Below are 21,717 nucleotides of genomic sequence, written 5' to 3'. Positions count from 1 at the left end.
CCCAAATGCACACAGACTCACAGTGTGATTCTAGACAAGCACCACTATCCCTAGGAGTTTACCAAAACTTATTCACTACAGTGAAAGTGGTAAACGTACTGCACACAATCTACATATTTCACAACTGTACTTTAGTGTCAATGCCTGACTCATTTAATCAATGCATAAGCAAAGACTGGCTTCTAATGCTACTAAAACTTCACAACATGACATATTTTAAAACACTTATCTGTCAGCAAATAGACGATGTTACCAAACGCTTCTCTCACAGTGGTTCACAAATGCACACAGACTCACAGTGTGATTCTAGACAAGCACCACTATCCCTAGGAATATACCAAAACTCATTCACTACACTGAAAGTGGTAAAGGAAAGGCCCACACTCTACATATTTCACAACTACACTTTACTGTCAATACCTAACTCATTTAATGAAAGCATAAGACATAACTGTCTTCTAATGCTACTAAAACTTGACAACATTACAGGTTTTAAAACATTTATCTGTCAGCAAATACACGATGTTACCAAACAGTTCTCTCACAGTGGTTCCCAAATGCACACAGACTCACAGTGTGATTCTAGACAAGCACAACTATCCCTAGGAGTTTACCAAAACTTATTCACTACAGTGAAAGTGGTAAAGGTACTGCACACAATCTACATATTTCACAACTGCACTTTAGTGTCAATGCCTGACTCATTTAATCAATGCATAAGCAAAGACTGGCTTCTAATGCTACTAAAACTTCACAACATGACATGTTTTAAAACACTTATCTGTCAGCAAATAGACAATGTTACCAAACGCTTCTCTCACAGTGGTTCACAAATGCACACAGACTCACAGTGTGATTCTAGACATGCAACACTATCCCTAGGAATATACCAAAACTCATTCACTACACTGAAAGTGGTAAAGGAAATGCACACAATCTACATATTTGACGACTACACTTTACTGTCAATACCTAACTCATTTAATGAAAGCATAAGCCATAACTGTCTTCTAATACTACTAAAACTTGACAACATGACAGGTTTTAAAACATTTATCTGTCAGCAAATACATAATATTACCAAATAGTTCTCTCACAGTGGTTCCCAAATGCACACAGACTCACAGTGTGATTCTAGACAAGCACCACTATCCCTAGGAGTTTACCAAAACTCATACACTACAGTGGAAGAGGTAAGGGAACTCTACACAATCTACATATTTCACAACGCACTTTAGTGTCAATGCCTGACTCATTTAATCAACGCATAAGCAAAGACTGGCTTCTAATGCTACTAAAACTTGACAACATGACATGTTTTAAAACACTTATCTGTCAGCAAATAGACGATGTTACCAAACGCTTCTCTCACAGTGGTTACAAATGCACACAGACTCACAGTGTGATTCTAGACAAGCACCACTATCCCCAGGAGTTTACCAAAACTCATTCACTACAGTGGAAGAGGTAAGGGAACTCTACACAATCTACATATTTCACAACTGCACTTTATTGTCAATGCCTGACTCATTTAATCAACGCATAAGCAAAGACTGGCTTCTAATGCTACTAAAACTTAACAACATGACATGTTTTAAAACACTTATCTGTCAGCAAAAAGACGATGTTACCAAATGCTTCTCTCACAGTGGTTCACAAATGCACACAGACTCACAGTGTGATTCTAGACAAACAACACTATCCCTTGCACTATACCAAAACACATTTCTTCATCTAGAAGAAGTACTACATTTTAGTATAGAAACATAACATAACTCCTTTCACAAATTCATAAACAATGTCTGGTTTCTAATTATACCAAATTATAAAAACTGCACAGTTATCTGTCTGCAAACACATGAAAAACACAAATGCTTATCACGGAATGGTTTCTACATGCACACACACTGTCAATAAAATTGTAGAGAAAAAAAAGGTACTACCTACACTTTAGCAGAAGAAATACATTAGTCTGATTAAAATCAAAATAGTCTACATACATCCCCTCACAATTAAATAACTCACCTTTCAAGATGTTTTGTAGATTAAGAAGTATATCAGTCACACACCAGATATCAGTCACACACCAGATTTTCTTATACAGAATCTCTGCACTGTGCACCTGTCAGCAGAACCAAAGAATGGCAAAGTTTCCCTCTCTTTTTCCACACATATACATGTAAACATCAAATCACACTCCTTCCCACATAAATTCAAAAGCAAACACACATTTATATTGGTTAAACATTTCAACCCTTTTCAAATGACATAAACTTCAACCCTTCCCCCAATCTGCCTTCTGCCCGTTACCATAGAAACATGTCATGGAACACTGTACTGAGCACACAGGTCAGAAGTTCAGCACACACAATGTTGCTAATCAAAACTGCAAGTGTGCTTGACTTCTCAACATATCAGCTTATCATATATAATGTTCCTTACAATCAGTTTTTGTTAACCAATAAGAATGATGCATTTAAAAAACAGAAATATGCACCCTACCTTTCAGGGTAGAAGGTTGTCAAACAACCAATGATTTCCTGTCGTTTTTCAAACTTGCATCTTAGCCACCATTTTAGAAACATCTTACTTTCTAAACTGCCATTTCATTTAGAGAGACCATCTGAGTGCATCCAGACCTCCTTACAGGATGCTTAAAGTGTGGATTGTGGGACACAGCTACATTTTCTGGAGCCAAAGGTATGCAGAAAACAAAGGCATTCACAAAGACCTAGGTTTTCCAAATGTAGACATTAAATGGATTGGACAGAGAGGGTTAAAGTGGCACCAATTGATGCCATTGGTGAAATCCTTCATGCAAATGCAACACCCTGACCTCATAATAGTGCACTATGGTGGCAATGACCTAGGCACTTTGACTGGGGTAGGTCTGGAAATGCTTATGAAGGACACCTTTGCACAACTGATTTCACTTTTCCCCAAAACTGCCTTAGTGTACTCTAACATATGCCAAAGGCAGAAATGGAACTGGTCCGATCATTTTTGTCCACAGATTGAGAAAGCTAGGAAACATGTGAATAAATCTGTTTCTGCTTTTCTCCGAGACTACAGAATGGGGTCCATTTACAATAACAATCTGCGCTTTCATATGCAAGAGATGTATAGGAGAGATGGAGTACACTTTACTGATGAAGGAAACAGAGTCTTCCTCAACAACTTTAGACTCTGAATAGGTACTTACTTATAAGTACCAAAATCTCTGAATGAACACAACGGCTCTTTTTAGAGCCACTCAAGAACAACACACTTAAGGTTAATCTTTATCTCCCAACAATTTCATTTTTTTTCCCTTGGATCCGCGAACCCACTGAGAGAGAATCAGTGCATCCAACGTGATAGGATGCGCGCACCGTGCGTGCATTTCGCCGTATTTTTTTTTTAAAAAGGGGCCCCAGGGGGTCCTTCTGGGACCCCCTAAGCACCTCTAGAGGGTTAGAGTATTTCCACTCTGCCCCCTTTGTATGTTTTACACACTTTTTCCCCTTGCTTCTTCAGCCTCGCTTCTACCGAGGCAGAAAATGGCCGCCAACAGTTCCTGATTTTGAATGTAGAGAGACACTCGACAGCCAATTAGCATTCAGCGCGTGATAGGGAGGGTGCGCGCTTGGTTCGGGGAGGGTGCGCTTACGGTGCGGGTAGGGTGCGCGGATCCTCCGAGGCCATAGATATATATGTACTTTTAAATCTAATTTTCTCAGGAACTACTGAACGGAATCACACCATATATGCAAAAGGCACGAGTCTGAACTGGGGACTACCTCTTTGCCAAATTTGGTGTCATTCCATTCAGCGGTTCAGGCTGTAGCTGTGACAACAGATCCTATGGGAAATTGCATGGGGAAAACGTGTTTTGGGACCCCCCTTTTTTCTCGGCCCCCGCTTGACGGATCACCACAAAACTTTCAGGGTAGGAGCAGAGCGGAGCTGGCCAGAAGTTTGGAAAATTTCGCGAGGATTCGTCAACCGGCGCCAGACTTATTGGGAATAGAATGTTGCGGATTTCCAATGGAAAATAGGTCCTAACTATTACTACCTACTGGCGACCGCCAGTAGGTAATATATATGTATATATATATAAAGATGCATGTGTGGAAGCCGTGTTTTGAAAGAACTGTGCTTGCGATACACCAGCAGCCCACATGGGTTCTATGATGGACTTCCAGTCCCAGAATGCCTGCGGATTGACTCACCTGAGTGTAATCATGCTGAAAACCAATAAAAACGAGGGAATATACTGGGCTCCATTTGGTGGTGTTTTGTGTGCAGCATACCTTTGAGAAAGGGGGTAGCCTGAAACGCGTCAGGTGACGCGGCAACCTTGAGCTCTTCCCCGGCAGGAAACGGACCTCCTGCGAGTGCCTCTTGAACGTAGGGTAACCTTTTCTTCACATTAATACGGCCTGACCCAGGTTGGGAGAGGCACCACTGCGTGATGCGGGTCCGCCGCTGTTGGAGGCAATGGCGGTTAGCGGAGCAGGAGGAGCGGCAAAGATGCTTGTGTGGAAGCCGTGTTTTGAAAGAACTGTGCTTGCGAGACACCAGCAGCCCACATGGATTCTATGATGGACTTCCAGTCCCAGAATGCCTGCGGATTGACTCACCTGAGTGTAATCATGCTGAAAACCAATAAAAACGAGGGAATATACTGGGCTCCATTTGGTGGTGTTTTGTGTGCAGCATACCTTTGAGAAAGGGCGTAGCCCGAAACGCGTCAGGTGACGCGGCAACCTTGAGCTCTTCCCCGGCTGGAAACGGACCTCCTGCGAGTGCCTCTTGAACGTAGGGTAACCTTTTCTTCACATTAATACGGCCTGACCCAGGTCGGGAGAGGCACCACTGCGTGATGCGGGTCCGCCGCTGTTGGAGGCAATAGCGGTTAGCGGAGCAGGAGGAGCGGCAAAGATGCTTGTGTGGAAGCCGTGTTTTGAAAGAACTGTGCTTGCGAGACACCAGCAGCCCACATGGGTTCTATGATGGACTTCCAGTCCCAGAATGCCTGCGGATTGACTCACCTGAGTGTAATCATGCTGAAAACCAATAAAAACGAGGGAATATACTGGGCTCCATTTGGTGGTGTTTTGTGTGCAGCATACCTTTGAGAAAGGGCGTAGCTCGAAACGCGTCAGGTGACGTGGCAACCTTGAGCTCTTCCCCGGCTGGAAAAGGACCTCCTGCGAGTGCCTCTTGAACGTAGGGTAACCTTTTCTTCACATTAATACGGCCTGACCCAGGTCGGGAGAGGCACCACTGCGTGATGCGTGTCCGCCGCTGTTGGAGGCAATAGCGGTTAGCGGAGCAGGAGGAGCGGCAAAGATGCTTGTGTGGGAGCCGTGTTTTGAAAGAACTGTGCTTGCGAGACACCAGCAGCCCACATGGGTTCTATGATGGACTTCCAGTCCCAGAATGCCTGCGGATTGACTCACCTGAGTGTAATCATGCTGAAAACCAATAAAAACGAGGGAATATACTGGGCTCCATTTGGTGGTGTTTTGTGTGCAGCATACCTTTGAGAAAGGGCGTAGCCCAAAACGCGTCAGGTGACGCGGCAACCTTGAGCTCTTCCCCGGCTGGAAACGGACCTCCTGCGAGTGCCTCTTGAACGTAGGGTAACCTTTTCTTCACACATATATATATGTGGCTTGTGGAGCAATTTGCCGATTTTTGCCGATTTTTTAAATGGTTGTTAGCCCACGTGCTTGCTTTAACCCAATCATTTTGAAATGTAGTGCATCTTCAATGTCAATGAATGTTTTAAAAACAAGTACCATTATGGCGCATTTCAGGTTGAGAAAGGCAGCTTGACTGCCGAAACGCGTCCCTGCTATGTCCATGGGTCTGATGCAACTTGCACAATAAACGAGAGAACCCCCACGACGAAGAGTGCTGGCTCCTTAATTTAACTCGATTGGGGATTATATTTCATGTTTTCTGAGCGCGAGCGGTAGCGCCACTCCAAAAGCACCACCAGCGATCAGGCAGCACACCAGTGTTTACCGCAAACAGGATTTACATTTTGAGGCAGGTGTGCCCCCATGTAAGGAGAGCGGCGATGGAGAGGAGGAGAAGGCAGACGTGGAGGAGCGGGTTCATACGCTGGGAGCCTATGCTCCCTTGGCGGGGACTGGAGCTTCTTTGCTCATTGGCGTATCCCCCACCTGGTATAACCTTTCCCTTCATGGAGCTGGGCACCGCGAATGGTACTGACCAAGAATGCGGTGATCTCGTGGGTCCGTACTGCTGCTTATCGGAATTGGTTTCATTGAACCCAAGGATTTGAAACTTCGAGCAGTTACCACTGTGAGTCTCCTTATATTTTAGAACAATGGTACTGAATTAAGGAATCTATCTTGCAACAAAGAACAGAATGCCCTCGAAACGAGTGCGTTTTTTAAAAATGACTTTTTCAACGAAGTTGGTAATAATCCTTGAAGTATAATTGCAATGAACTTGAAATAATGCGTTGTTTTGAATTTTAAATGACATTAAGCAGATGCTATGTTTCACAGTCAAGGACAAGCAAAAAATCCAGTCCGGGTTTTATGGAAAGCAGAATGTAGCATGATGGGAACTTCTGCCAAGTGAAATAAACTAGAGGGCATTAACGCAGAACAGCACAATATGTGAATTACTTTAAGAGTGATTTAGAACTGAAGGATTTACACTGTTGTGGCTTGTGGAGCAATTTGGCGATTTTTGCCGATTTTTTAAATGGTTGTTAGCCCACGTGCTTGCTTTAACCCAATCATTTTGAAATGTAGTGCATCTTCAATGTCAATGAATGTTTTAAAAACAAGTACCATTATGGCGCATTTCAGGTTGAGAAAGGCAGCTTGACTGCCGAAACGCGTCCCTGCTATGTCCATGGGTCCGATGCAACTTGCACAATAAACGAGAGAACCCCCACGACGAAGAGTGCTGGCTCCTTAATTTAACTCGATTGGGGATTATATTTCATGTTTTCTGAGCGCGAGCGGTAGCGCCACTCCAAAAGCACCACCAGCGATCAGGCAGCACACCAGTGTTTACCGCAAACAGGATTTACATTTTGAGGCAGGTGTGCCCCTATGTAAGGAGAGCGGCGATGGAGAGGAGGAGAAGGCAGACGTGGAGGAGCGGGTTCATACGCTGGGAGCCTATGCTCCCTTGGCGGGGACTGGAGCTTCTTTGCTCATTGGCGTATCCCCCCCCTGGTATAACCTTTCCCTTCATGGAGCTGGGCACCGCGAATGGTACTGACCAAGAATGCGGTGATCTCGTGGGTCCGTACGGCTGCTTATCGGAATTGGTTTCATTGAACCCAAGGATTTGAAACTTCGAGCAGTTACCACTGTGAGTCTCCTTATATTTTAGAACAATGGTACTGAATTAAGGAATCTATCTTGCAACAAAGAACAGAATGCCCTTGAAACGAGTGCGTTTTTTAAAAATGACTTTTTCAACGAAGTTGGTAACAATCCTTGAAGTATAATTGCAATGAACTTGAAATAATGCGTTGTTTTGAATTTTAAATGACATTAAGCAGATGCTATGTTTCACAGTCAAGGACAAGCAAAAAATCCAGTCCGGGTTTTATGGAAAGCAGAATGTAGCATGATGGGAACTTCTGCCAAGTGAAATAAACTAGAGGGCATTAACGCAGAACAGCACAATATGTGAATTACTTTAAGAGTGATTTAGAACTGAAGGATTTACACTGTTGTGGCTTGTGGAGCAATTTGGCGATTTTTGCCGATTTTTTAAATGGTTGTTAGCCCACGTGCTTGCTTTAACCCAATCATTTTGAAATGTAGTGCATCTTCAATGTCAATGAATGTTTTAAAAACAAGTACCATTATGGCGCATTTCAGGTTGAGAAAGGCAGCTTGACTGCCGAAACGCGTCCCTGCTATGTCCATGGGTCCGATGCAACTTGCACAATAAACGAGAGAACCCCCACGACGAAGAGTGCTGGCTCCTTAATTTAACTCGATTGGGGATTATATTTCATATATATATATATATATGTAGCCAGAAGGAATATAAACGGTTACATGATTAAAACGGTGGCCGCCTTAGTAGTGTTAAAATTCTGAAATCTTTTGCATAAGCACTTGCAAAGTGTAATGATTTCAGAATACTGGCTTATATAAGCACTTGCACCTTGTAACCAAGAGATATGTGAATGGTTAAAACAAAGGTTGCTTTAGTACTGTTTGAATTCAGGAATTGTTTACATATGCACTTGCACTTTGTAACGATTATAGAAAGTCTAGTTTACAGAAGCACTAGCACTTTATAACTAAAAGAATTATATTAATAATGGTTTGTTATTGAAATTTAACATTGGCCAAAAAATCTTTTAATAATAGTTTTATTTCTCAACTAGCCCTTGGTCTTTTGTAAATAATGCACTTGCACTTTATAATAGAAATAATTAAGTGTTTATCACTTTCAAGGGAGAGTTTGAGATAATATAAAACTAAAAGGTTTTATTTATGTAACAAATGATTGTTTTTTAGCACTTGCATAAAGCAAAACACAACATTTAAGCCACTCCAAAATGGCGCTGCATTCGATTATGAAACAAAGGTGAATGCACATACCATGTGAATCAGTCCCTTGTCGCTGTCTAAATGTTTTTTTAAAACCAATCGCGAACGAAAAAGCAATGTCGTGAGCAAGGTAGCGTGAGGCTACCGAAACGCGTTGACAAAGCGTCTCGTTGGAATAAAGGAGACCCGTTTGAAAAGAATCCTTTGGTGTGCTGCGTGATTTCTTTGGAAAGAAGCAATCAGATATCTAATATATATATATATATATATTATCTACTGGCGGTCGCCAGTAGATAGTTATAGTTAGGACCGTGTTTCCATAGGAAATCCGCAACATTCTATTTGGAATAACTTTGGCGCCGGTCGACGAATCCTCGCGAAATTTTCAAAACTAATGGGGCGCTACGCTCCGCTCCTACCCTGAAAGTCTCGGGGGGATTCGTCAAGCGGGGGCTGAGAAAAAAGAGGGGGGTCCCAAAACGCGTTTTCCCCATGCATTTTTCCATAGGACCTTTAGACACAGCTACAGCCCGAACGGCTGAACAGAATTACTTGAAATTTGGCAGAGAGGTAGACCTCAGGTCAAGGATGTGCCTTTTGTAGGTCTGGTGTAAATCTGTTCAGTAGGTCCTGAGAAAATAGCATTTAAATCAATATATATATCTGTAAGCGCGCTCTGTGCGCTTACGGTAAGCTTACCGTACGCGTACGGTGCCGTGCGCGAGCTCAATTCTGATTGGTGGTTACATGACTGTAAACATTCGAATCGGTCGAAATCCGGAAGTGTCGGCCGCCATTTTCTGTCTCTCGCACTGAGAAACAAAGGTGGGGAACGTGAAACGGGGGCAACGAAGAGAGTTGCAGACCCCCTAGTGTTTGTCAGGGGGTCCAAGAAGGACCCAAAAGTACGAAAAATAAATTTAATAATTTTTTTAAAAAATCGCGGGGTACGCGTACGGTAAGCTTACCGTACGCGCACGGCAAAAAAAAAAAAAAAATAAAGAATTTACAATCACATTTATTAAATAAATTAAAGGACCCACAAGGGAGAAAAAAACAAATGTTACTGCGTAAAAAAAGGCGAGGCGCGCACGGCATGGACTGCGCAACGTGGGCGCTCGGTGAGCGAAGCGCACCGAGCACCCACAGCGCGCGCACGGTGCGTGAAGCGCACCGTGCACGCAGGGTGTGCGCATAGTGAAAAACCAGAAAAAAAAATAAAAAATAAATACATAACTTAGCATTTAAAAAACCGTACAAATTCACTGAAAAAACCATAGGTTTCACACACGTTATAGTTAGGAATTATCATTTACAAAACCTTGCAAATTCACTTAAAAAACCATAGGTTTCACACATGTTATAGTTAGCTGTACATTTCACTCGTAAAAAACCAATGAAATTCCACGTTATAGTTAGATCAGGTAACTATAACTTGCGCGACCGCAATCCACAATGTGTAATTTCAGATGTCATCATTGATGTCATGAGTGATGTCACTGACCATGTCATGAGTGATGTACTATGTGACGTCATCAGCAGTTTATTGTGGGCGCGCAAGTTATAGTTACCTGATCTAACTATAACGTGGAATTTCATTGGTTTTTTACGAGTGAAATGTACAGCTAACTATAACATGTGTGAAACCTATGGCTTTTTAAGTGAATTTGCAAGGTTTTGTAAATGATAATTCCTAACTATAACGTGTGTGAAACCTATGGTTTTTTCAGTGAATATATATATATATATAATCTACTGGCGGTCGCCAGTAGATAGTTATAGTTAGGACCGTGTTTCCATAGGAAATCTGAAAATTCTATTTTGAATAACTTTGGCGCCGAATACTCGCGAAATTTTCAAAACTAATGGGGCGCTCCGCTGAGCTCCTACCCTGAAAGTCTCGGGGTGATTTGTCAAGCGGGGGCTGAGAAAAAAGGGGGGTCCCAAAACACGTTTTCCCCATGCATTTTCCCATAGTACCTTTAGTCGAAGGTACAGCCCGAACGGCTGAACAGAATTACTTGAAATTTGGCAGAGAGGTAGTCCTCAGGTCAGGGATGTGCCTTTTGCATATATAGTGTCAATCTGTTCAGTAGTTCCTGAGAAAATTGCAGTTAAAGCACATAAATATCTATAGCCGCGCACCGTGTGCGCACCCTAACGTGCGCGAGCGTAATTCTGATTGGTGGTTACATGTCAGTCAACGTTCGAATCGGTCGAAATCAGGAAGTGTCGGCCGCCATTTTGTTTGTTTTGGGTGCGAGAGTGAAAAAGAGAGGTGGCGAACGTGAAAAGGGGGCAGGGTAGAGAGTTCCTGACCCCTAGCCTTTGTCAGGGGGTCCCTGAAGGACCCCAAAGGGTGAAAAAAACATTTTATTTTTTTTCAAAAAATCACGGGGTGCGCGCACGGTGCGCGCACCCCCAGCCGCCATTTTGAGTTTTAGAGGTAGAAGAGAGCTAAAAACACAAGTGGAGAACGTGAAAAGGGGGCAGGGTAGAGAGTCCCTGACCCCGGAGGCATTCTCAGGGGGACCATGAAAGACCCCTTAGGTCTAAAAAAAAAATGTAAAAATGTAATATATCGCGGGGTGCGCGCACGGTGCGCGTACGGTGCGCGCACGGCGGCAAAAAAAACATTAAAAAATAGAATTAAAAATCAAGTTTAAGTGTTTAGATGTTGGTTGGCTCTAAAAAGAGCCGTTGTGTTCATTGAGTGTTTTTTGTACCTACAAGTAAGTACCGATGCAGAGTCTAAAGTTCAAGAGGAAGACTCTGTTGCCTTCATCTGTGAAATGAACACCGTCTCCTCTATAAATGCCTTGCATGATGTAACGCAAGTTGTTGTGGTATATAGAACCCATACCATAGTCTCTGAGGAAAGCAGAAACAGACTTATTGACGTGCTTTCTTGCTTTGTCAATCTGCGGACAACATTGGTTGGACCAGTTCCACTTTTGCCTTTGGCATATATTAGAATATACAAAGGTAGTTTGTGGAAAAAGTGACATCAATTGCACAAAGGTGTCCTTAACAAGCATTTCCAGACCTACCCCAGTTAAAGTGCCTAGGTCATTTCCACCACAGTGCGCAATTATAAAGTCAGGCTGTGGGAGATGTAGAAAGGATTTCACCAAAGGCATTAATTGGTGCCACTTTAACCCTCTCTGACCAATCCATTTAATGTCTACATTTGGCAAAGCAAGGTCTTTCAAAATACCTCTTTTTTCTGCATACTTTTCACTCCAGAAGACATAGCTATGACCTACAATCCACACTGTGAACATCTTTCAAGGAGATCTGGATGCACTCAGAAGGTGTCTTTCAGTAGAATGGCAATATGAAAAGAAAGATAGTTGTAAAATGGAGGCTTACATACTTTTTTTAAATAAAAATAGCTCATTGGTTGTTTCAGACCATTCTACACTAAAAACTAGGCTGTATGTTTAAATTTTTAAAAGCATGTTTTGTATTGGTTCAGAAAAATGTGTTCCCACAGAAGATTACTTTGGATATGCTGTTATGTTTGAAAAGTCAAGCACTCTTGCTCTTTGGATTAGAAACATTGTGTGCTGAACTTCTGACCTCTCTGCTTACACCAGTGTTCCATGACCTGTTGCTATGGTAGGAGGCAGAAGTCATGTGGGTGGTAGGGATCATTTGGAAAGGGTTGGAATTTGCAACCAATAGAAATGTGTGTTTCCATTTGAAAAAATGTGGGAAGCACTGTGATTTGAAGTTAACATGTATATGTGTGAAAAAAGAGAGGGAAACATTGCCATTTACTGGTTCTGCTGAGAGGTGTACAGTTCAGAGATTCTGGCTCTGATAATCTGCAGTGTGAGTGCCACATTTCTTCCTCAACTAACTACTTTTAAAGGTGAGTTATGAATTTGAGAGGGGATGTATGAGGTGCATTATGATATAAAAAATAGAAATGAGATTCTTGTTTTAAAGTTGTGTTTTACATTTTATGTTTTGGAAGATATTTAACTGCCTTGAACTTGTCAGATATTATGGAGTATGTCTTCACCATAAATAAAGGTGTACTGGTATCACCCAGGAATATTGTTTTCTGCCTAGAATCACACCATGAGTCTGTGTGCACAAAGGAATTGTTGTCAGAGATTTAATTCGTGGTGGTCTGGTTCTGTAAGACTTGCATTCGTAGGAAAGGGGCAGCTTGTTTTGTTGAAGTGTGATGGCTAGCATTCAGCACAAATCAATATTTCACAAATGAGAGGGAAATGCTAACACATTTGCAAAGAACAGGGTAGATTTTCCTTCCACTCCTGCAATGGGTGAGGTAGTTCCTATGTGTTACAAACTGCAATTAAAACTTATCACACATGTACTCTTACATCATCATATCAGCTTTATTTCGGCCACTAGGACCATAAAAGGAAACACAAAATAAGCATACAAAAACATAAAAAAGAAATATACATATTTCTCAATGCATGTAAAAATATGTCAATTGGCAATTACGGCACAACTGTAACAGAAGATGTTTTAGACACAGTGTTTGATTTTGTACAACGGTTACGAATGATCAACATAGCTGTTAAAAATTTCGCAACTGCGAATACTGTAGAAGCTGATAGGTCAGTTTTTAAAATTCTAAAGGCTGGGAGGTGCTGCCTAAAGCCCAGGTTTTTTAATAAAGGGACAAGCCAGTATCTCCTCGGTCTTTGATATACTCGGCAAAAGAATATAATATGTAAATCTGACTCGTAAGGATGGCCGCATGCTGGGCATTGTGTTGCTGGTTGCAAATGTGACCAACTTGCGGTGTAAGCCCCTAAGGGGAGGGTGCCATAGCGCCATTGTAAATAAAGTTTTCTGGTTAACGTTGGTTCAATATTATCTAAGACTAATTCACGGTGGTATGTGTCTTTGAACCCCAGAAAATACTCAGATAAAGACCCAGCCCTGACCTTCGTTAGTAGAACACGTAAATTGTGCTCGTAATAGGCCAATGAGATAGTTTTTCGTGAAATCGTGTAACATGCATTAGCTGGGTCGGACCACAAATCGGGTCTGCCTATTATCTCACAGGATTGTTTCACGTGCATTAGCCATGGAACTTGGTCCACTTTTACAAGGCGCAAAATCTCTTGTAACTCTATTCTGAAGTTCTCAAGCTCTGGGGTACACCATATTTTACGCCAAAAAGTTAGAGGTTTAAGCCCAAGCTCCACCACAATAGGTATTAAGCCCATGTCTAGTCTTAATGGTAGTAATGGTGTGCTAGACGGTAGGGCTGTCAACTGCCTCAAGAAGTTGTTCTCAATCATCTGCAGTTTCTGGTTGGCTGTATGCCCCCAAATTTCACCCCCGTATAACCCAGCCGCCCTAGCCTGGGTTTTGTAAATATGGAGGCGTGAACCTAGTGGTTTGTAAGTCAGGCCATTTGTCATCCTGGAAATGGCACCCGTCATCTGGGTTAGCTTCAGGTTTGCTTTTGTCTGATGAGAGTCCCACTTCATAAATTGATTAAAGGTAACCCCTAAATATTCAAAGGTATGTACCCTCTCTAGGCTGGAGGCCCCTATCCTGGGGCTTGGTCGAGCTAAAGCAGACGGGTTGAAGATCATGTATTTAGTTTTTGTGGTGTTGATCTCCAATCCATGTATCGTACAGAAGTCCACGAAGCCATCTAGGACCCTCTGTATGCCCATGGGAGATTTGGAGAGCAGCAGGGTGTCATCTGCGAACATGATAGCTGGCACCCTGCTGCCCGCCAGCTTAGGAGCGTCGATGTCACTTAGCTCATTCAGGTGGTTGAAGACCCCGTTGACAAAGAGGCAGAAAAGGGTCGGTGCCAGCACACAGCCCTGTCTAACCCCCCTGTCAACGGGAAAAGCTTCCGAAAGAGTTCCATCTCTGCCACATCTTACCCTTGCAAAGTTACCCTGGTGTAGTTTTTTCAGGATTGCAAGAAGATCTGCGGGGGCCCCTAGGGCCGTCAAAACAGCCCACAATTTGTCCCTAGGGACTAAATCGAAAGCCGCTCGCAGGTCTACAAATATCTTATATAAGCTGCCCCCTTCAACTGTTTCTGACTTCCAATATAGGAGGTTCAGACGAAAAATTTGGTCCACCGTTGACACACCCCTCCTAAAACCCGCTTGAAAGCGGCTCAGTATGTCATGGTCCTCAATCCAAACCTGGAGTCGATTCAAGATCAGTCTTCCAAAGACTTTTTGTGGGACGTCTATGAGACTGATAGGTCTATAGTTGGCTGGGAGCAGAGGTGAGCCCTTTTTATAGATGGGGACAATCTCTGCGCCCAGCCAAGTATCAGGGAGCTCCATACCACCCAAGATGGAATTAAATAAGAGAGCTAAGTAAGGGGCCCAGACGTCCAGCTCCTGCTTAAAGAGGTTGCCCGGAAGACCGTCCAGACCTGGAGCCTTACCTGATGCCAATCCAACAATAACCGCTCTAACCTCCTTGTTTGTAAACAAGGGCGTTTCTGCCGTGTCATCAACCGACAGCAAGAGAGGGGCAACCAATTCCCCATCTGGGGATTGGTATAGCGATTGGAAATGGTCTGACCATACCCTAACTGAAATGTTCGGCTCCGATGCTGTGGCCAATTCCATCGAGCCAGTGTTCAGAGTTCGCCAGAATTTACGAGAATCGCCCCTGGCAAGTGATGCTGAGAGTGTTTCCCATTTTAGATGTTCCCATTCTTTTTTTGCGTTGGTAATTAAGATTTTATAAGCAGATCTCTTGGCCCTAATCTCTTCGCTCCCCACACCCACCTTGATGGAGGTCAAGAGGCTTGTTTTAGCGTTACGGCAGCTCTTGTTGTACCAAACTGGTCCTGCAGCGCTGCCGTTAGCCCTCTTTGTCACTCGTGTGAGGATTGTTGATATTGAATTAGATAGATCTTTATGGAACTCCCCTATTTGTTCTTGTGCACTCTGAGTTATATCAGAGACCATGAGTGCCTGAATTTTTTTTCGAATATGGGGAGAAGCCTCGCATAAAGCATGGGTATCTTCTCTGGGTTAGAGATTAATCTCTCCCACTTCACTCTGCGTCTGTTTTGTGTGAGACCAAGCCCAGCCTCCAAAGACGCCCTCTGTCTCAACTTGGGGTCTAAGCCAGGGTGATCGTAATCCAGTTCCAACTCATTGTGGTCACTGTCTTGCCTGGGTGACACCCGAAAGTCGATGATGCGTGGCCAGAGGGCTAAGGGGACAAGTATGTAGTCCAATCTTGACTCCCTACCCTTACAATTAAAGGTGTAGCTGGCTGGTTTATCCGAGGTTGCCCTATCGTTGCATGCCCGGAGACCATAATTCATAGTTAGAGCAGTAATTTGTGTGGCAAGAGGAGTCCAAGCTCTAGGAGCCGAGGCTTGCAGGGGAGGTATAGACCATTCCAAGTCCTCCTCCTGGGCCAAGTCCACCAATAGACCTGGGAGGGGCTCGAAGTGGGAGTTAAGGTCTCCCCCAATCAGAATGGGGGTGCCCTGCGGGATTTCGTCTAGAACAGCTGCCAGCTCCTCTATGGTTTGCGATGTCTTTGAGATCTTAGTTGGCCTGGAGTATATGTTAATCAGCAGGAGACTATTTGCGTTCGGCCACTCCAGCCGCACTACAAGAATATCCTCCGACTTTTGTGGGTGAACGACTGCCCTGCATCCCAGGTCACTGGACACCCAGATAGCCAAGCCTCCCGAGGGACGTCCTATACCGGCCCATTTCGCTTGTACAACAAATGTTGCAAACCCCGTATGGGGAAGATGTTCTCTCGCCCAAGTTTCTTGGAATAGGCAGATGTCTTGAGCCTGGATGAATGCGCACCAACCTGGACAATTTACTTTATTGGCCAGACCTGCCACATTCGAAGATAAGATCTTAAGAAAGGGACGCCTGGGACTCTCCCTGACAAGGTTTGCAGTGACAGCCTCACCCGTGACCCGCCCCCGGAGTGGAACATCCACTAGACTGGCCTCACTCGTATCCTGCCTTAAAGATGGAGTGTTCACTGGACTGGCCGCTAGGAGTGCAGTGCCCTCAATTGAGCTGGGTATTGGAAGGAAAAAACCGGGACTTGTCACCATGACTTGAGGTTCCCGGTTAGTTATAGTCTTCTCAGTTAAATCAGCTATCCTAGCTTGAGTGGTGTTAAACCGTTTGGGCTCTGGGGCTTCCTCCCTCGCTGTCTTTGTTGGTCAGTCCACCATATCAAGACTACAAAATCTGTTATGAGTAGAAAAATGGTCGATACTTGGAAGTCTGAGGTGGGGATTTGCACTTGGGAGTCTAGGCGCCCAGTTCCTACCCCTTCTGGTTACTAATTCCCAATAATCCTTTCCCAGATCACAGTTAGCAATGGGATAAAAGAAAGACAAAGGAAGTGCCTGTATTAAAGACCCGTGTGCCTGGGGTAACCAGCTACATATGTGTGAAACTATGAGTGGATCTCTAAAATTAATCAAGACACAATCGCCTTGAATTGACTTCCTGGTGTTTCCTATCTAGGGAACTCGCCTCCCCATCAGCACCTCACTATGTATGCCTTCCGGTTCTGGCCTGTTGATGGAAAGCCAGTGAATTACTTTATTCTTCAAAGCCCCCTGTGGTTCGCGGGTGGAAGGAGTTAATTCCGGAATACCGGCTAAAATTACGGTATAAGGTGTAGCCTCTGGAGGTAGATCGATGGTTCTATAGTTTGGGTCTTTACCATAAGTACCTATAGGTAGATCTACTTTCTTCGCTTGCTGGCTTGGGCCTATAGCCTTCTCTGGGAGGTTAGAGTTTGGAAGCTCTGCGATATTAGAGGTGGCTTGTTGGAGTTGTATATGTTTTGGAGTCAGACAGCCAGCCTCGTCTAAGGTCTCAGGTATAGGGGGGTTGGCGATACCAAATGATTTACTACGTAGGGTCTGATTAAGTGTGCTTGGTCCCTTAGTTGCTTGGGAGGTGTCCTTCTGGAGGTGCACTAGGGCTTTTTCTATTTTAACCAGACAACCTACAATGGGGTTAAGTAAATCCCTCAGGAGTGCGCCAATATTCAATAATGTAAGGCGCTCCTCTCTCAGTCCAACATTTAGACTCGAGTTTTCTTGAGGCAAAGTATTAGGGGTTAGGAGCCCTTGTTCTTGGGGTCTGCTTTTAGGCTTTTTGGCCCTACAAACTAAGTTATTCTCCCGAATGGTGGTGTGTTTGGGGATCTTGGCCTTGCGCCCACCTGTAATTTGCGCCCCTCTTTTTCTTTTCAGGATAGCTCCTTCCCTGACGTATTCCGGTGTTCGAACAGGCTGGGCTATAGGGATGATAATTGGCTCTCTAGTTAATATGCTAGATTCAACATTAATAGCTGGTATAGTTGAAGTGGGTGGTGGGAGGGGTAATAAACTGAGGTCAACATGAGCAGAGATGTCACAATCCGCATTCAGCTGAAGTTTTTTTGTGTACCATTGACGTGGTGTCATTGTACACTTCGATTCCCCACAGTGAGGGTATCGAAGCTGTTGAATGGTCTTTATTGAAGCAGGATTCCATCAGAGCCAACAAAGTGTTTTTACTTGAACTTTTACACTTTTGTTTATTTCACAGTTATTTTCAGTGGAAGGGCGATTTTTTTCTTCAAGCCAATGGCACGTCTATGGGCTTTTCTGGGGCACCTAGCTATGCCAACATTTTTATGCTTAAATTTGAGACAGAGCATATTCTATCTAACATATTGTGGTCATCTAAGCTTATTCTGTATCGTCGATACATTGATGATATCTTAGTTGTATGGCAGGGGTCCCAAAATGAATTAGTGTCATGTATACATCAGCTCAATGTGATTAACCCTAGAATTCAATTTACTTATTCAATTGATCCTCAAAGCATTTCATATCTTGATGTCATTTTAACGAGGGTGGGCACTAACATTAGGACTGCGGTGTATAAGAAACAAACTGACCGGAATAATGCACTGCATTATCAGAGTTTTCATCCTTGGTCTCTAAAAAAACATCTACCTTTTTCTCAACTGTTAAGAATCAGACGCATTTCTTCTGACCCTGAGTCAAGCGTGCAGACCATGCATGAATTTAAAAACAAATTTCTTGCCAGGGGTTATCCCCCTAAAGTGGTGAATGAGGCTGCAAGCCGAGCAATGATGAAGAGCCGTGAGTCACTTCTACTTAAGCAAGACAAACCGGTTTCTCCTAGTCGAGAAGTATTTGTATCTATCTTCTCTAGTAACTCCAATTTCATTAAAAAAAGTATCCTACAACGATGGGATCTACTTCAAAATGAACCTGATTTCCAAAATCTCTTTGCTGAGCCACCGCTATTCGCGTATAAGAGATCTAATAACATAAAAGAGATACTTAATCAGACTATAGTCAAACCCAACACGATGTTCAAAGGCATGACAACTTGCATGAACTGTTCGCATTGCCACAACGCCATCACTGGCAGATATGTAACACATCCATGGACAGGCAAAAAGATTATTCTTAGTTTTGATGCTAATTGTAATAGTCATCATGTTATGTATTTCATCAAGTGTCCATGCGAGCTTTACTATGTTGGTAAAACTGAAAGGTCAATACGTGTTCGAATTACTGAACATAAGAGCAGAATTCGCACTAAAACCACAAGTTCACCACTCGCAGTTCACTGGGCAGACAAAAAACATTCCATAGCTCAACTACGTTTTGGTATTTTAGAGAAAGTAACAGTACGTTCTGACAGGGATACTACAAAGTTTTTGCTACAGCGTGAAGCTTACTGGATCTGGTTTATGCAAAGCCTCTTGCCCAAGGGGCTCAATGACAAGTTTGAATTGGCTTGTTTTCTCTAAAATTCCCCCCTGGGGGTTGTACTGTATATTTACAAATGGTTATTCATGCACTGTGTTGATTTCAATTTTTTAAAATTTCCCTGACCTTTGTAAAGCATTATAGGTTAGCTGCATCAGTGGCTTTTCTTCTTCCGTTTCCCTTTTTTTATTTTGGGTGCAATGAGGTTTTTCTATTTTGGGTGCAATGAGGTCTGTAATAGTATTTTTCTATTTTGGGTGCAATGAGGTTTTTAATAGTATTTGCTTGTAGTTTTGGTGGAATTCTTAAAGATGGCGACCTCTTGTCACTGTATTAGTACGGTGTATACGTTAGTCCTGTTTCTATGACCAGTTCTTTTTTTAAACACGCTAACACGGATAGCTTCCCAAACGCCATTGTTGGTGGTTGGTTTGCGTGGATTACAGTTGGATTGGGTAAGCGTTTCTTCTTTATTGGAAAACTTTAACTTCAGTTAGTTTTTTTGAGACCAGAATACTGACATTTGGGTTTCGTTATTATTCTTATAGTTAGAACGCTGACCATTACTGCAACCGCAGTTCTAAACCTTTCGCGTGTTGTTATATGTGGCAGTAAACGGAGGCTCACCCGGATGCTTTACCTGATATTGAGACATAGTGCTGGTAAGTGGTTTTACACTGGTTTGGTCGGTGTTTATCCACTTGGGACGACTTTTTGAGTTTTTGTTCTCATTTTCTGCAGCGTAACTTCAGGAGTTGCACAGACACACTCAGTCCTTCGTTTTCGACTCTTTAACTGTGTTTCACTCATCGTAGTATATCAAGGTATGATTTGTTCCTCCCTAGAGCACATATTGTTTTCAGCAACAGTTCACAATTTTGGATTATAGTGTTTTTGTTTTCTCGCTCCTTTTCACAACTGCTTTGGTGGTGGTATTTCGCTTCTGTTGCAAAGACCATAATGCTATTCCCTAGAACCCTGCCTCTCCTTGAGCAGCATAATTGTACATGTATTGATCATGATAATCTTTGATGTTTATATGTTAATTGATACAAATATTGTTCGTTCTTATAGATACCCCTGATGAAGGGCTGAATTTAAAGCCCGAAATGCATTGGGATTTGACATGTGAAATCGGAAGTACAGACTTTTGCTGAGAATAAGCAACGTTCTGTCAAGCTTTTTTATCTTCATTGATTTAATTAAAAAGATACATGGACTCAGTTCCATTGATGAAAATTTGTTTTTGGTGTGAAGAATTATCTATGTATGTCAATGTATTCAATGTTCTATATTGTTTTGTCTTTGTAAGTAATTGTTCATTTTCTACTGACACTTACGTCATATTCAAGTTATACTTTCATGTTTGAAGGTGATTACGCCCCACTTGGGCACTTGTAGTGCACTTGTTTTTCTAGACATCTGTCTAGATTTTTCTGCTGTACAATCAGTTATTGAAGCACTAGAGTTACAGGGTCCCGAAAGCTCAGGTAATATTGCGTTAGCTCCCTCCCCATCCATCAAAGAGCAGCTAGGCGGGGGGTCAGGGGGATATAGCGTGTTGGAAGTGACCCAAAGAAGATCTTCTAGCCCAATCCAGCTCTTGGGAGATGCGCCTTTCAAGTATGGAGATTTCGTCTATGAGAAGGGACCCTGCCTTAACAAAGTATGTGTCCAAAGTACCTTTGGGGGCCCCCAGGGCCAACAAAGTTTTGCTCCTGGTTTTTCTTGCAGACATCTTCCCCACGTCAAGTTCCCAGATGATGCTGGTCGACCCAAGTGTAAGGTAGTTAGCCTCCTCCTCCCTCGTCCGTACTCGAACGGCCTCAAACCGCCCGCTCTTTGCCCGGTCTTCGCCCCGGACTCCGACCCGCACGCGTCCCGCTAACGCGTGTGGGCGAGGACTTGTTGATAAGGAGGGAGGGGGCTAGAGGAGGAGGAGTCGGGAAGAGGTCCCAGGTGCAGCTGATTACTGATGCACACAGCACCCTGGTCCTCGCAGTCCCGGTAGCGAAGTTATTCAGCTTTCTCAAGCAGCTTTCCCCACAGCAGAGCGTGACGTCCCTTGCAGCAATAAATACGATCTTCAGTGTGGCCCAGCCGATGTACAGCACAGTGCAGCACAGTCTGAGCCTCCGAGCGGCTCCCGCGAAGCGGGGGCCGCGAGGCGTTAAGTAGCCGGTAGGGAGGAGTCGGGAAGAGGTCCCAGGTGCAGCTGATTACTGATGCACACAGCACCCTGGTCCTCGCAGTACCGGTAGCGAAGTTATTCAGCTTTCTCAAGCAGCTTTCCCCACAGCAGAGCGTGACGTCCCTTGCAGCAATAAATACGATCTTCAGTGTGGCCCCAGCCGATGTACAGCACAGCGCAGCACAGTCTGAGCCTCC

Source organism: Triturus cristatus, chromosome 11, assembly GCF_964204655.1.
Source record: "Triturus cristatus chromosome 11, aTriCri1.1, whole genome shotgun sequence".
Classification (NCBI taxonomy): domain Eukaryota; kingdom Metazoa; phylum Chordata; class Amphibia; order Caudata; family Salamandridae; genus Triturus; species Triturus cristatus.
This window is presented reverse-complemented; position numbering follows the sequence as displayed.